Source organism: Heterocephalus glaber, unplaced genomic scaffold (assembly GCF_053883595.1).
Source record: "Heterocephalus glaber isolate CG9 unplaced genomic scaffold, H.glaber_assembly_v1.0 deba00001826, whole genome shotgun sequence".
Lineage (NCBI taxonomy): Eukaryota > Metazoa > Chordata > Mammalia > Rodentia > Bathyergidae > Heterocephalus > Heterocephalus glaber.
Window position 1 is genome coordinate 445,084 of NW_028258489.1, and position 13,026 is coordinate 458,109.

Consider the following 13,026-nt stretch of genomic DNA (forward strand, 5'->3'; position numbering starts at 1 on the left):
CTGTGTGAAACTAAGAAACTTGCACGTGGACCAAATTTCCCATCCAGGCCTTATTGAAGAGCTAATACTAATCAACTGAAACTGATTTAATCTACCAAACACAACTTGTCATGTGAAAGCCAAGAAGCCACGAAGTACTCTTCCATTACCTTGAGGGTGACTTAGCAATTTTGCTAGTGTAAAAGTATAACATCCACTTTTGACAGATCTATGAAAAATGTTTATGAGAGGACTCCGAAGATAAGAGGGAACTGGAAAAATAATAACTTTAAGAAGATTGAAGACAGGAAAGAGCACAGGTGGAACTGTTTGGCACAGTGTTGCTTCTGCCCCTTTCCATTGTCTTGAGAGTCAAAGAGCCCCCAAATTCAAGATGAGGGGACACAGATCCCACCTCTTTATCCCAAGAGTAGCAACTTGTGGCTATCTGTAACCTATCATGAAAGTGCTTGAATACCATACGCTTGCAAAGACTACATGTCAAAGACTTCATCGCAAAAGACTACATGTCTGTGTGCCAGATGCTTTGGTAGAGCAGTATCTCCTAATTCCATCATTTGGGGAAAGGTGGATCTGGAATGTTCCCATCTATTTCTGTGAATTGGTCTCACAAGTTACTCAAATCTCTACATAACTCCCTGCTTCCGTCTTTACAAGACAGGAATAATCAGCTTTCTCTCCATCTGCTGCAGAGTTGTCTACAGTACTATGCGTCTTTAAATCTTTTCCAAATCTCAGCACAAAGGGAATTGCTACATGCTAAAAGCCAGAAGATAGTATTGTACTGAGACAGAGAAAAAGAGAGACAGAGAGAGACAGAGAGAGAGAGAGAGAGAGAGAGAGAGAGAGAGAGAGGGAGGGAGGGAGGGAGGGAGGGAGGGAGGGAGGGAGGGAGGGAGGGAGGGAAACTGAGAAACTTTTCAGGTAACAAAATTATACCTTTTAGTTTCAATAAAGTTTAATTCCTTAGATGTTTCAAGAGCTAGCCCAAATCCTGTTCTAGCAAGCTGTGGGTGTCAGTGACATTAGGGGGTACTAAGTAGCAGTGGAAGTTACATCTTAGGCTAATTACATGTATCACCGTTAATTATATTACATGTATACTACACTTTAAAATTTAGAGTTGGTCTTAATTCCTAATAAGGCTTGCCATACATAATATTTCTAGTAAATCTTTTTCTTTTGACGTGATTAGAAAGCTTATAAAGAATGAAGCATCCAACCACTTCCCTTTCAAAAGTCAAAGATCAATCACCCAGAAAAGCTGAAGTAGCTGGCGCATGTGTGTTTTGTTTCAAACTATGCAACATACATATAAATGATCTTCGACTATATTTAGGGAAACCATGTTTCTAAACTCCACTTATTGTCTTAATTGTTCAAGTGCAACTAAATAATACTGTTTCTAAAATGATACTACAGTTTTACCGACCAGGAAAAGGATGGATATTTTTATTGTAACCTAAAACCCGCTTTGGTACTAGTAACCTGAGGACATCACACGGTTGGTAAATTTACCAAGAGCCCTTAAACTGCATTACAGAAATACCTTTGAGTTAAGACACTAACGGCTTCAATTTCCAACGAGACAGGACGGGCTCCGGGGATGGCTCGGGAGGCGGATCGCTCGGAGGGCGCGGAGCCGGCGGGGCTGCGTACCCTGAGGACCGAGGCCGCCCCGGCCGCTCCCGCAGCTTCTCCACAGCCCGCTGCGCAGACGCGGTGGTCGGTTCTCGGCCCGGCGCGGAGGGCTCCGGGACCCGGTCCCACCAGGGTGCCTGTTCCGTGTGGCTCTGACGGCCGATGGCGGGCAGGACGCTCACACCGTCCGCTGGAATTGGCTGTAGGTCTCTCGGCGTCAAGAGCGAGGGTTCCCCAGGAGAACCGAGAGACCCGGGGAGCCCGGCGAGGAGGACCGCCTCTCCACGTCTTCGGAAAGGAGTACGCGAAGGACGTCACCTAGCAGACCGCCCGCCTCCGTCCGCGCGCGGGCGGGCGCTGTCCCTTTAAGGGGCGGGGCCGAGGCGCGGCCCGGTCCCCGGACGTGCGCGCCCCGCCCCGCGCGCCGTTTCCTGCGGGCGGCGCCGGCGGCGGCGGCGGGGTGGCGGCGGCAGGGGACTCGAGCTGTCGGGTTCGCTTCCCACGCCGCCACGGCTCGGCGCCTTCTTCAGCTCAGGTGAGAGCGCGGGCTGCGGGCCACGCGGGCCGGGGCGCAGGCCGGAGTCGCCGCCGAGTGGGCCGCGGGCCGGGCGCTGGGGGTCCTGTGGGCCGGGCCGGGCCGGGCCGCGCGGGCCTCGGGGGCCGCGGTGGCCTCGCCGTGCGCCCGGCCCGATCTGGAGTCGGCGGGGCCCGCACCGAGGGCGAGGGCGGCCGGGAGGGCCTCGAGGTGACCCCGGCGCCTATTTTTAGCGGTGCTGAAGGCCGGAGCGGGAAGGCGGATTACAGCCCGGCCGGAGCCGCTCCCCGAGTGCCTCCCCGCGGGAGGGCAGAGTGGGGCCGAGACGGCAACGGGAGCCCTTTCCGCGGGAGGCTGCCCTGGGCTACCCCACGCCGTATCCTCGTGGACTTTTGGCCGGGAGACCTCGGCCAGAGCCCGGCCTGGCGGAGCGGAGCAGCCCGCGGTCTGCACCCGGCGTGGGCTTGCAGCCCGCGCGTCCGGGGGGTGGCCTCGAGCCGGCCGGGGCTGTGCAGGGTCGGCCCTGCTTGGAGGAAGCGGGGGTCGCTCTCGGAACACTGCCGGCCTCTGCCAGAGATTGGTGCCAGAGCCGCGCTTTGGCTAAGAATTGCTTAAAAAGCTGCAGTTGAAGTTAGCTGTTCAGAGCTGTGGGGGATTTTTGAGATGCTTTTGGGAACTCGGGCTACCGTAGCCAGCTAAATGTAAGCACTTTAAGTGGCGAGCTGAACACTGACTTGTGTGGAAGTTAACTTCAGATTTGAGTTTTGGCGAAATTCCGCTCTTCTAAGTCTCCCTGCCTCACCTCTTAGGCAGTGACAGCAGCGGCGCCCATTTGACTAAAAGCAGTTGCTAGTGAGACTTGAGATAAGCTTCTCAAGAACAGGACTGGCGAACTCTTGTTCTTTTTAAATTGTTTTCTTTCCTGTTTTTTTAAGGCTCTAGCACGAAATAGTTATGCCTATTTGTAGGTTTTAAGAAAAAGATCATTCTCCTCCCACCCCAGTGTTGAGTTAGAAACGTCTCTTCTAATGTTGTAGACCTCTAGCAGACATAATCGCAATTATCTCGTGCGTTTAGAGAATAAAGTGTTCTACTTAATTTACTGAGACGCAGGCTGAAAATATAACAAGACCTATTGAAAAATTTTCTTTTTTTCTTAAGTAGCCCAGGTTGGACTTGAACTTGATTTTCCTGTCTCAGTCTCCCCTGTGCTGGGATTGTCATAGGCCACTGTGTCTGGCTGAAAATTTTTCTTAAATGGATTAAACACTAATTTTATAAGATATGCAGTATTTAATCCTTTTTTGTTAATTCAGAGTCAGTCAGCATTATGAAAAACCATTAGTTTATAATTTTGGTTGCATTAAGATATTTGTGTGTCCTTTATTTAGTAGTCTTTTCTGCTTGATGTGCTTTTCCCTAAAACTTTCTCCAAGCCATTTGCAAGTTATAGGCTTAATCTGCTTTTGGTAGGGACAGCATTTTAAGAATTATGCGGTGCATGTATATTAATGTGGCTTTTCTAAATTGCCTAAGAAGTTCAGGCTTTTTCTGAGGCTTCACTTCTGGAGGACTTGTGTTAAGATTGTGATGGTTTGTCATACCCCAGGGCCTGCGCACTCATTCCTAGAGGATGTGGTTTTAATTGCTTAGTGTATTTTTTAATAGCAAAAGGTGTTTTAATCTAAAATATTATTTTTTGAAAATATTAAGTCATTAATGAACTTAATAGTTCCAGGGAAGCTTTGATTTTCTTAGGAATTTGACCCAGTATGTCACAGGAAATGCAGAAAAACTGTGCTTTTCAAGAATATTTGAGAAGAACATATTATAGGAACTTCTCGTTCTACTGGTTATTATCCGAAGTTATTTAATTCAAAGTATACCCAGAGGCTGGAGGTGAGTACCTTTCTCTAGATGTGATACGGATCACTTCTGAACAAATAGAGTTGTATTTCATTGTTCCTCTTTCAGTTTTTGTGAACATGACTTAGGATGTTCTGATCTGGAAAATGTAATTGATGTGTAAATCACTGGGAACACAAACAGTGGTTTAAATGAATATAAGCTATCTTTTTTTTTTTTTGTAAATAGAAAAATCAAACAGTGAAAGGAAAATCATTAAATGCCATGATCTAAGGAATTTGACTTAATTTCTATGTCTGAGGTCTAGAAAAAGTAGTATTGACCGTTTTTAGCTGTATTTCAGGTGGTTGAGTTAGTGTTTAAATGTATTTTTGGTCTTTGAAATAGGTAACACCGTCAGCTGTTTAGGATTTAATTGCTTTTATGTAGAAAAATGAGCAAGATACAATTTTCATACTAATTAGCCAACCTAGGTGGTGCACGCCTATAACCCCAGCACTCAGGAGGATGAAGCAGGAGGATTGCCATGAGTTTGAGGCCACCCTGAACTGCATAGCAAGACCAAAAAAGGTACTAAGTTTTAGTAGAGAATTTAATAGGAAATATATTTCTAGGAAATGTATAAGAAATGCTAAACTTTTTTTTCCTTATAAAACTATGCTCTAGTATTGTGTGTGACATGTTTACTACAGACTAAGAACTTTGACAAATAATTTAAATCTAGCTTCTGCAAAAAAGTTTGCACTCTAAATGTAGCAAGTGAATTGTTTACATTCCTCTTCTTCCAGGACATACTTCTTTTTGGGATCTCTCACTAAGTCCTCATTTTTTGTTTTGTTTTGTTATTTTGTTCTTTGAGATTGAGTCTTGCTAAGTGGTTCAGGCTGGCCTTGAATTTGAGTGCTAATGATACGGAAAAGTTTTAGATAACTTAATAGATTGAATTTTAAATTAGTTGTAGAAGCAAAATAAGTAATGTGTTCTTGTAAGATTTGCTTTTCCCTTAACTCCTTGTTTAAGGTGACGATTATCTGACTCCAACCTGTAACTTCATTCACCTAATAAAGTTACCATGCCAGGGTGAGTTTACAATGTATATGGCCTATCTTGTGTCTGTGAAACACTGAGCAAAGGGCCCCCCCCCCCCCCCCCCCGGGCAGATACCAGACTGGTTTCTGGCGTTCCCACCCGATTGCGAGAAGAAATTTTACTATTTTATCTGAATTCTGTGTCTCTGTGTATTTCTTTCCAAGATTTCCGTTAACACTATGATTAATAATAGGTGTACCTCACCATTCCTAGTTTTGTTCATTCTGTCTTTATAGGTCCTCTTCTACTCTTAAACTTGTGTGTTAATCCTTGGTGCATTTTCCTTTTTATGTTTCTCTGTTGACCTCATCTCATTCAGTCTCATGGATTTGAATACCTATATGCTGATGGCTCCCATATTTCTGTCTCTAGCCCAGTTCCCTCCTGTACTCCAGACAGCCCGTTAGGTCAGTCCATTTGGATGTACAGAGGTCAACTCAAACTAAACTTCCATATTCCTTCTTAATTTACTTCATGTGCAGCTTAACCTCTCTAATCTAATGGTAGCTCCATTCAAGATTCAGGTAAAAAGAGAAAAGTGTTGGCTTTATCTCTGACTTTATACCTCGTATTCTGTGCTTTTTCTTATTTTGATAATATATCCAGAATCCAATCACTTCTTATCTGCTTTCCAGCCTGGTCCCAGGCAGTCTTCTTACCTCTTGCCTAGATAATTCTGCAGTTAGCGACCTGACTGGTCTTCTTTGTTCTTTGCTAGCTGCCTAAGGTGTTTTCAACACAGCAGCCAGATCGTATCACTTCTCAAAACCCTGCAGTGACTTGCCACGTGCAGAGTAAAAACCGAGTCCTCGTGGCCTGTAAGGCCTTGCAGAGTGTGTGTACTCCACTGTCCTGGTCTCCTCTTAGTCTCAAGTGAGCTGCTGCTCTTCCCCTGCTTATGCCCTTCCAGCCTCCCTTGTCTGTCTTAGGGTCCTCACACTGGCTGTTGCCTCTCTTTGGAATGCTTTTCTCTGAGTTATTTGCATGGCTTACTTTCTTGACTCCTTTGAGTCTTTGGTCTTTAAATGTCACTTTACAGTTTAATTTAAAACTGTACTTCCCTGCCTACATCCCTCTACCCTGCTATTTTCTCCGTAGGACTTGTTGCCTCTGTCATACCATGTAATTTCCTGATTGTGTTTACTGTCTATCCCCGCAGCCCCAGACTCAAATGTAGGATAACCTCTATCAGTCAGGGCTTTTTGTCTGTTTATTGATAGATCCAAAGAGTTTTCCTTATCATCTGGCTTGTAGCACATGCTCAATAAGGACTTGTTGAGTGAGTTAGTTAAATCCTTGTCCTGCAGTTCCTTCCTCTGCTGGATACAGCATAATTGGAGGTATGGAGTTTTCAGTCTGCTTTCTTGTCTAGGCACTGGCAGAGAGCAGAAGAAAGTAGCAGGGAACCTTTGTAAAGCCCCTAGTAGAGAGAGTGATATTAGACTGTGTAAAAGATTCCCTTATTTGCCTACTTGATTAAGATCATTGGTTAATTCAGAAAGCTGGTTGGAAGCTGGGTGTGGTGGTACATGGCTGTAGTAGAGGTACTACTGGCTGGGAGTACATGGCTGGGAGGCTGAGGCAGGAGGATCACAAGTTTTGAATCCAGCTGGTAAGACTCTTCTTAAGAAAAAAAAGCTGGGACTAAAGCTCAGTGTGAAGGTGTTGGATTCAGTCCCTAGTACCATTCCCTCCCATATACATCCCAAACCCCAAAAAGCTGATTAAAGCAAGAACTCAAAATTTTTAAGTGTACTTCAAATGTTTATCTTAAAACGTTTAGTGTTGGTGCACACCTGTAATCTCAGCACTTGGGAGGCTGAGGCCAGGAGGATTGCCACCGTTTTGAGGCCAGCCTGGGCTACATAGTTCAAGGTCAGCCTGAACTATATAGCAGGAAGACTTTGTCTCAAAAAACCAAAAACAAAACCAAAAAACAAAACTTAAACAAAAGATGTAACGCTGGGGCGGGGGATTTAGCTCAGTGGTTCCACTGCCTCCCTCGCAAGCGCAAGGTCCTGAGTTCGATCCCCAGTATCAAAAAAAAAATGTAGTGCTGTCTGTTTTTATCTATCTCTAATGTTCCCTTTCTTCTTTTTTTTTCTTTTTTTGAGATGGGATCTCGTTGTGTAGTCCAGGCTCCCCTTGAACTTGGAATCATCCTGCGTCAGCCTCCCAAGTGTTGGGATTACGGATGTGTGCCCCATACCTGACTTGGACCTGTATCTTTTCTTAGGGTAGTGGTCTTTTGATTTTCCTTCCATAAATCACACTCTAAAAATATCATCTAGGACAATGATGCCGAACCATTTAGAAACTGTCAAACTGCAACCCAAAACCCACTTATTTATCACAGTGCCAACATTGCAATTAAACATGAATACCAAAGTTTTAGTTTAGAAAATATAACTCTACATTAACATATTTTGTCTTAAAAACAGACTAATGTGTGCCTTAAGTTCGCCACCACTGATCTATAATTTCTATTACTGGTTTCTTTAAAGTGGAATGAATATGTGGACACTGGGAAACTCTTAAGTCCAAAATCCTAGAATTTTTCCAGAAGATTTAGTTTAGTTTTCATTTAAAAACACCTTTTGACTTTGTTCTCATATGTAATAGATTTTCAGAAACAAGCAGGTATGCAGCTACACTGTTAGCCATAAGCATTTAGCTTTTGGGAGGAGATATATATATATTTTCCCCCAGTACTGGGGATCGAACTCAGGACCTTGCGCTTGTGAGGCAGGCATGGTGCCACTGAGCTAAATCCCTGGCCCCCTCACCCTGTGTAGTTTTACAGAGGGGGAGAATGTCAGTTAATCATATGAGAATTCAAGACAGCTTCTACTTTGAATAAGCCTTAACAGCCCTCCATTAAGGAGAATGTCACTTGCATTTCTTTGAGTTGGAGTAAATGTACAGTTAGTTATCAGGACTTGTATACATTTTAATAAACACATTGTCCTATCTAGAGATGTGATGGTATTATGCACTCTGGAAAATGTGGGACAATTATGATTTATTCTTCTACATGAATCATTTGACCTGCCAAGGAAACAGCTTGGTCTGGTGTAATAAGCTGGAAGTCAGTAAATTAGAGACCTACAGGTCTTAGGCCTTACTAAGGCCAAGGATTTATGCAAGGATTTTTTATGTCAGTTCTTTAATTACTGCGTAGTGTGTTAGAAGAGGAATACTTGGGATCCTGAAGAGCCTGGGTTTGGATTTGGTTTTACCCAGTCAGTATCACTTACTGAATGTGTGATTTTACCCTACCTGAGGCTCACTAAGGAATTGCTGTATTTTATTAGTACAGTATTAGTGCTGTATTTTTATTAGTATAGTAGTTGCTGTATAACTGATAGCTAAAGTTAAAGACTTATTTGTTGTCAGACTCTTGTGAATATTTATGTATAATATTTATCTTCTTGACAAACTTATGAGGTAAGTACTGTTTGGTGGAGTCTGGAGAGACTAGTTAAATAATTTATCCAGAGACTGAGCAGATGAGAGGATGAGCCTGAAATTTAACTGAGGCATTAATTAATACAAGTGCCTATTCTTACCATTGAGCTGTTTTCTAAAAATGCTTTGGTGGGAGCCTGGGAGTGGGAAGCACAGTTCACATGCAGCTGTCTGATGTTAGGTGTTAGACAGCTAAATTAAGATTACAAAGATTTTTCTACCTAGAGTTAGAAGATTAATTTTTAAAATTTGACTTGAGTTTGAAAATTAGAAGTTTTCCAAGTGAAGAAAATACTAAAAGTTACTTAAAAACTAAATAGTATGTAATGTTTTGTTATGTGGAAAGCAGTGGGTAGGTAGTCTGTGGTCCTTTTAGTTTCCAAGAATTTTGTTCAGTGTCAGTTCCTGTGTGTGTGCATTGTGAGTTACTTGAGATGTTGTAGATGTTGTTCAACAATTGTCTCAGGAAGGCCAACCAATCCTGATTATACTACCTAAAACGCATATCCTCTTTACTGTTTGTTCCAGCCTTATTGTAATTCATTGGACTATCAGTTCCTACATGACATACTATGTGTTTACTCATGTGTTAGCATGGGAAATTGAGTAGCATTTGGAAAGCCATGTAGAGTGAAACTCCCAAAAGATTTCAGGTTTACTCTTGCAGAAGTGGAATGGAAAACAATTTAGAACATGAATTTCAGCAAAATACCTTGTACTTCCATCAGTTAATCTTGTAGATCTGTAACGAAGTATTTTGAGTGAAATCTGTACATAAATAAATTAGTGATTGCATATGTTTAGATCCAGTTATCTTTGAAATAAATTTGGACCAGCTATTCACTGAAAGCTCCCCAGTGTTTTACATGCTATGTTTCAGAATGTTTGTTTCCTTAAAAATTTAATATACAAACACAAGTTGAATTCATTTATGTACTGCTGAATTATATTTACCTAGGTTATTGGGAAGCCATGTTCATTTGAAATATGTTCTGTAATGGTATTTTCATACCCTGGATGTCTGGATTTGGCTGAGTTTTGTGATTTCCATGAAGTGAGTTTTTCAGACTCATCATTTAGTGTTCTTTCTAGGTACAGTTGCAAGGACTGTGCTATATTATCTTTTTGGTCTGCCTCCATTGCTGACAAATGGGGATCAGTTTGACCTAGAGGTTTACAGTAATTTTAAGTTTAAATTGGATCCTTTGTAAAGGTAGCTTAGTTCTTTTGGGTTTTATAATTTGGTCACTAGTATTGGATTAGTTTTAACCTGAAGCACATGTATTGAAATTTCAAATTTTTGGTGCAATTTCAATAAAATAGCATTGAAGATTAACCTTGGAATTACAGCTCATGCATTTATTTTATCTGGAGTTAGCGGGGGAGAAAAGAAATAATTCATAAATATAACTTAGTCGTAAAATGAACCAAGCTGAATTTTTGCCTCTTCTTCCACCATTGTTTACTATCCCTCAATGTTATGTAATCTTCATTTAGGCAAAAAGTCCCAGCAGCATTTAAAGTAACATATTTTATGTAAAAGGAAGCTTTAGTTATTTTTTTCTCAGCTACTGTGTCCGTCTGGTTTTCTGATGGAGCTTTGTACTGTCAAAACAATCCTAGGTATTTTCTGTGAAATTTAAAGAGTAGATTTCTTAAAGTATTTGCAGTGTTTCTTGGGGAAAATGTTTGAAAATACAACTTTCTACAGTTATTCAGCGTTGTTATTATAACTACATATTAAAGAACCAATGATTTGTGCCATTTTTATTTTAATTTATATTTAGCTATTCCTAATTATTTTGTTGAAAATTAATTTAGAAGAAATAGTACAGAATATGTATGTAGGATTTAAAGATTAAACAAAATGAGCACCTGTATAATGAATACCTGTGTAACATTCTCAGCTTTTTTCTTTTTAAAATTACATATAAAGTATAAATTTATAAAAATTGATATAAAATATAAAGACAGTGAGCATAACATTATCTTTTCATTCCTTTTTTTCTCACCAGAAGTAACTAGCACCTTTTTTTTTACTAGTTCCTTTCTTACTGTTTTTTTTTGTTTTCTTTTTTCTCTCCCTTTTTCAAACAGTGCTGCTTGGTCTCTTGGTGCACACAGATGTCTTTAGGAGAATGGTTTTTCAAATGTTGGTGACCAGTTGCAGTAAGAAATATATTTTACTTTATGACTGGAAACCATTCTTAAACCATTCTTTAGTTTTGTGATAAAAACAAAAATGCTAGTTGAGGCCCCCCACTATGTTGATTTTTTTTTTTTTTTTTTTTTTTTAAGGAAAAAAAGCATTTATTCTAAATTGGTGATAGAGGGAAAATTCTTTCTTACAGCATAACTAGTAAATTCAGAAAGAATACTGGAGTTAGAAAAATCACAATTTGGCAAACATTCTGGGGAAATTATTCAGATAAGAATGATCAAGGGATGTTAATTCTAGGAAGGGCAGGTGTGATGAGGAATAGATTTATCAACATGGTCTCAAAAATTACACACTACTTGCAAAAGGAAAAACAGTAAGCATACAAGTGTGAACACAGGACATCATCTTACCCAAGTGATCAAAAGTAACATCACAAATAAAGGGCAAAGGGACGTTCTGGACATTTGGATGTGAAACTCGGGACATGCCCCTTACAGTATAGTATTCTCACCCATCCTGCACAACCTAAATCTAACCAGAGGAAACATCACCAAAAACCCAAGGGAAGGATATTCTCCTTTGTTACTATCTCACACTGTTCAAATACATCAATATTACAAAAGACAGAGAAAGAGTGAGGAACTGTTCCAGATGAAATAGTCATGACAGCACAATATGATTCTGGACTGGATCCTATCGCTGAAGTTACCAGTGGGACAAATGAAACTAGAACATAGACTGTAGATTAAAATATTGTGTCAGTGTTAAATTTCTGAATTTGATAACTATACTTAGGTAAAATAGTATGCTTGTTCTTAAGAAGTACATACACAGTATTAAAGAGCAAAGAATATGATGTCTGCTACATATTCTCAAGTGGGCCAAGAAAATATATTATTAAAGGAGAGACAATGATAGCAAATATACAAAACATTTAAAAAGAAATCAAAGTGCAAAACAATGCATACATTATTCTTCTACTTAAAATTCTCAAAACATAGGTATGTAAGTACATAGATATGTATATTCCTAAAATTCTTTAAATCTTTACATTCTCAGATAGAACTAAGTGTTCAAAGATATTAGGAGTTTGGTATAGGATGGAAAGGGTTAAGTTTCTCCCAGAGAAAACAGTATGAGCTTCTAGTATTCAACATATGTATACACAAACTTCTACACACACATATAATTCTATCGTTTTGGTGATTAAATACTGGAATGAATGACTATATAAAACTCACATGTATTCTACTGTTATTTGTTTCCAGTATTTTAATATAATCTGAGATTTCAAGAAATAGGTTCTATCATTTTTACATTTACTTTAGTAAAAGTTACATTTGGTCTTAATTCTGACATCTTATATCGTTATAGTTTCTGTTTTTGTATCTGCTTTTCAAAAAGTATTTTATATTCATTTTCTGTTTGGGGATTTTCCTTCTCATCCTAGTAGCTACTTTACTCAATTTCGGATAGTCATATTATTCTTTAGATAATATGAAGACTACTAACACTTGTATTCTGTTCTGAGGTATAATACTAACAAAAATTCTCAGAGAAGAACCCACTCATGGAAGGAAGCTACTTAAGGTGTAGACACAAAAGGTGAGTTGTGCAAATCCAGGTCCTAGCTGATCCTTGAAAAATGCACTTTTCTCAAAGTCAACCAATCCAATTTTTACTGGATATGGGACGCCCTATGAACAGGTCCTATTTTGAGTTCCTTGTGTTATGATTTTAATTAAAAACCCCAAATTAGTAAAAGCAGGGGAGGATACTTTTGTCTTCAAAGATATTATTTGTTATACTTTGCATTATCCTTGCAATCTCTCTAGATGTGCATAAATAACAGTATATCCTAAAAACACTAGAAAAACCTTGTTGATAAACTGAACCATTAAAACTTTACTTTTCAGAGTAATTTTACAATAAAACAAAAACCAAAAAAAAAAAAATTTTACAATAAAAATGTAAAGTCTATACCAGGTGTTATTACATTGTCTATAGTAGTCTACACATTTTATAGTATCACATATTTATACATTTGGCAATTGGAAATAAGAGAATACCTTTCTGGTTTTCTATTGTAGGCTACAAGTTTTAGAAGTCCTGAACCTATGAAGGCAGTATAAGAAAAATCTTCATTTGAAACTTCAGAGTAGTCTCTTTACAGTCTACATTATAGTACAAAAAAAAGGTCAAGATATTTGCTTTGTTCTATTTATTTCTTTGAAGGCTGGGGAAGAAGTGATAAAAAAGTTTGTTT

The 13,026-nt window shown here is 39.9% G+C and overlaps 1 protein-coding gene across 29 annotated transcripts in view; it reads left to right on the forward strand.

Annotated features, from left to right (window-relative positions):
* The first annotated feature begins 2,038 nt into the window (after nt 1-2,038).
* The window catches only part of Ktn1 (kinectin 1), a 119,268-nt gene continuing 108,280 nt past the window's right edge, over nt 2,039-13,026 (forward strand). For 9 of the 29 annotated variants that reach the window (XM_087203996.1, XM_087203968.1, XM_087203988.1 and 6 more), the window contains exons 1-3: nt 2,082-2,176; nt 3,909-4,075; nt 4,430-4,612. The gene's annotated coding sequence lies outside the window, so the exon portion shown is untranslated. Of the gene's footprint in view, nt 2,177-3,908; nt 4,076-4,429; nt 4,613-13,026 lie in introns of all 29 variants that reach the window. The other 20 variants (XM_087203973.1, XM_087203987.1, XM_087203991.1 and 17 more) reach the window with 12 other exon arrangements.